This window comes from Anastrepha obliqua, chromosome 4 (assembly GCF_027943255.1).
Source record: "Anastrepha obliqua isolate idAnaObli1 chromosome 4, idAnaObli1_1.0, whole genome shotgun sequence".
NCBI lineage: Eukaryota > Metazoa > Arthropoda > Insecta > Diptera > Tephritidae > Anastrepha > Anastrepha obliqua.
This window is the reverse complement of record NC_072895.1, coordinates 6933154-6936917: the sequence shown is the minus strand read 5'-3', so window position 1 is coordinate 6936917 and position 3764 is coordinate 6933154.

Below are 3764 nucleotides of genomic sequence, written 5' to 3'. Positions count from 1 at the left end.
AAGGTGAGGGGACTGCGGTGCGCTGGCTGCGTCAAGAGCTGGACGGCTTGTTGATTTATTATTTACGAAGAGCTGACAGGCGTTGTAAGCAACTGTCCCAGCAGGATGTCCACACAGAGGTAAAATAAAAAAACAAAAACAAAAAAACAAAGGAAATGTGCAAATAAAGAAATAACAACAACAAAAGTCAATAAGTGCTATTACTTACAGCAACTTCAATGCTGTTTTGACGCTATTGTCCGCTGTCATTCGGCGGAATCGTTAAGGTATTTATTAAATTTAGCGATTTTTTTACCTTGCTGCTGGCTCTTAGACGGTAATTATTTGAAAGTGTATTATTTTTCCACTTTTCAAAATGGCACTCAACGCAACTGACAAAACTCTTCGATTATTAAATATGAACCAAACTTACCAAACGGGTGCGCAGAAATGGTAGTGGGAACTATTTTGCGCTGCCAAGTTCTTTCACCTAAAATTACTCATATCATCTACCCACAATTGACGCCTCTCCCCACATCTGCCCACATTTGAAGTTGCTTGTCCGTCATGGCAGCGCTTTGCTCTATGCGGAGTGACGAAATGACATTGTCGATATTTTGCCGCGATTACTTTGCGGGCAATTTTCAAGTGAATTTTCATGGCGACGTTAACATGTAACTGCACTTTTATGTACCGCTATAAAGGAGTCATGAAATTGATATCCTTTGTTTGACTTGTCATTGCATCTACAAGTATTTGTAGAAGCGCACACATACATATTTAATATGCAGTCTGTACACATATGAGTGGATATGTGTGTGTGTGTGAGTGCTCCAACTATTTGACTGAATTGGCGTTCATACATAACTTCATAGGGTATACAAAAACACACATCCATACATGCAACAATATCGTGCTTTCAAATATCCATATCTGTATGATGTTCTACTGCAAACACACACACACAGACACATTCATGTCTGTATGTACTTGTATTTAACTGTGCACATTATCCAATTACGTACACGATATTGAGAACATTAAAAAAACAAAAACAAAAAACAACGAACACAACTGGCGTACGGAACAACAGCAAAGGAGTGACGACAAGCGAATGAGTGATTGGACAGTGCGCGTAATGGAGCAGAAGCACTGGAAAGTGGTGACGCGTCAACATTTAACCGCAACGCCACTCAGTGTGTGGTTTTTGAAAAATTTTAGCTGTTGTGCCATTATTAATAATTTATCGATGAAAAATATGTGGAATTAACAAGCAAATGGGGATGTAAATATAAAAGTACTCGCAGTAAAGCGTTCGAATGTATCTGTGATGCTTTAAAATAACACCCGTAGATGTAAAACCGAAGTCAGACACGGCGAGGAGAGTACATTTTCCAACTCATTTAACTCTCCAAAATTTTTACTTAACCTTGAATGGTAGTTGGAGTATATTGCTTTCTGCTTTTCGGACAGCAAATTGAAATTTAAACTTGCATAGTCCGAGTACGGGTGCAAGAAAGCAAAATAATTTGGAACCCTGGAACCGTGTTAGCATTTCTTCAAGGTGGAGCCGCGTTTATGTCTATTGACACAACAGGTTCCTGCATCCAGGTTCCGCTCCTGTGGGCGTATGGAGATTTTACACCATCGATACTATTTACTCCTTCCACTGTCTTCGAAACCGGTTGTGGGGGGAATGAAACATCGGAGAATATGCAATAGTCCGATACTCACAAGCTATTGTCTTGTCTTCAGTTTGGTACTGCTGTGAGTGTTTGGCTCAAGCGTCTGTGTCTGTCGTCGATTTGTCTGAAGCAGCTTATCTCCACTGTCCACCTGCTAGCAAAGGTACCAACAACTTTGTAATAAACGAATAAACTTTATATTTATAAGGTTGTTTTGTATTTTTTTTTTCTTCCTTTTCTCCTAAAAACTGTCAAATTATGACTAAGCTGGATTAAGTACATTACATAAGAAATAATCTAGCTGGCCTTGCTACCTTATTAATTAAATATCTTAATATTATTGAATACTTAGTCTATCTTTCTGCTGCTGCTGCTGTCATTTTTGGGCTTTCTTTTCCCAGTCAAAGCGGTTGAGTCTCGTCACGACTGTAGCCGCCAACGTTTTTGGGGCGTCCCATTTAGTGATAGTCGAGCACATATCCTGGACAAATCTTGCGGGATGGCGGGTGTTCGCATGCCTTCGCCAGGATTGCTCGTTCTTCACTGAAACGTCTTCAGTGAAAGTCCACATGTTCTCCGTTCTCGACTATATTCGAACAACTCGGGCAAAAAGGGCTGTCGGCCAGCTGGAAACGGTGTAGATATTGAAGAAAGCAGCTGTGTCCGGTGAGTATCTGAGTTAGGTAGTAGTCAATATCGCCATGCTTCCTATTCATCCACTCTTCAAGGTTTGGTATGAGTTTGTAAGTCCACCGGCCTTTGGTTGACTCATCCTACCATCAATCGCGTTCTTTCTACTGCTTTTTCTGCTACCGCCGGTTTTACTCCTTTTACTCCATAGAAGCTGCGCTATGTCTATGTCGTCGTAAAGCTCATACAGCTCTTTGTTCCATGGCCTACGATACTTGCCGTCGCCAACATGCAAAGGTCCAAAAATCCTCCGTAGAATTTTTCTCTTAAACACTCCAAGAGGCTCCTCATCGAATGTTGGCATCGTTCATGCTGCTGCGCCATACGTTAGGACGGGCATGATGAGAGCCTTGTAGAGTGTTAGTTTTGTTCGTCGAGAGTGGACTTTACCACTCAATTGCCTATTTAGTCTAAAGTAGCACTTGTTGGCAAGAGAGATTCTACGTTGGATTTCTATGCTGATATTATTATGATTGTTAGTGGGTGCCGATACGCGAGTGCGCCGACTATTTGTTTGAAGACAGGAGGTAATTCGTTTTGTCCTCATTTCACCACCAGACCCATTCGCTTTGCCCCTTTATCCAGTTTGGAAAAGGCAGAACTAACAGCGCGGTTGTTAATGTCGATAATGCCAATATCGTCGGATATGCCAAAAATTGTACGCTCTTATAAAAAATTGTGCCTGAGCGATTGATGTCTCCTTTTCAACATCAGGTTAAAGAAGTCACACGGCAGCGAGTCACCCTGTCTGAAACCTCGTTTGGTATTAAACGGCTTGGAGAGTTCCTTCCCAATTCTAGTGGCGCTGCTGGTGTTAAGCAATGGCATCTTGTATAGCCGTATTAGCTCCGCGGTGATACCGAATTCAGACAGCGCAGCATACAGGTAACTCCTTTTCGTACTGTCGAATGCAGCTTTGAAGTCGACAAAAGAATGGCGTGTGTCGATTCTCCTTTCATGGATATTTACCAGACTTTGTTTATTGTGAATATCTGGTCAATTGTGGAATTTCCTGATCTAAAGCCACACTGATAAGGTCCAATCAGTTGGTTGATGGTGGGCTTCAGCCTTTCACACAATACGCTTGCTAGAACCTTACAGCCGATATTTAGGCCAAAAGTATTGGGCACCCCAATAATTACTTAATTTTTCGCTTTAAGCAGCAAAGTAATGATCTTTTATTAATAAATCATAAAAAAATTAGTGATAAAACTTAAATATTTATTAAGTCCGCACTTTGCTTTGGAAACAGCAGCAATCCCCTGGGGCAAGCTTTGAACAATTGGCTGTACTTATTGCGCTACACTCGTGAATTAAAGCATTTTTCAGGGCTGTTTGCGATGTGTCGCTGTGTTCCTTTGTCTTACGTTTCAAAATAGTCCACATTTACTTTGTGGGGTTCCGATCTGG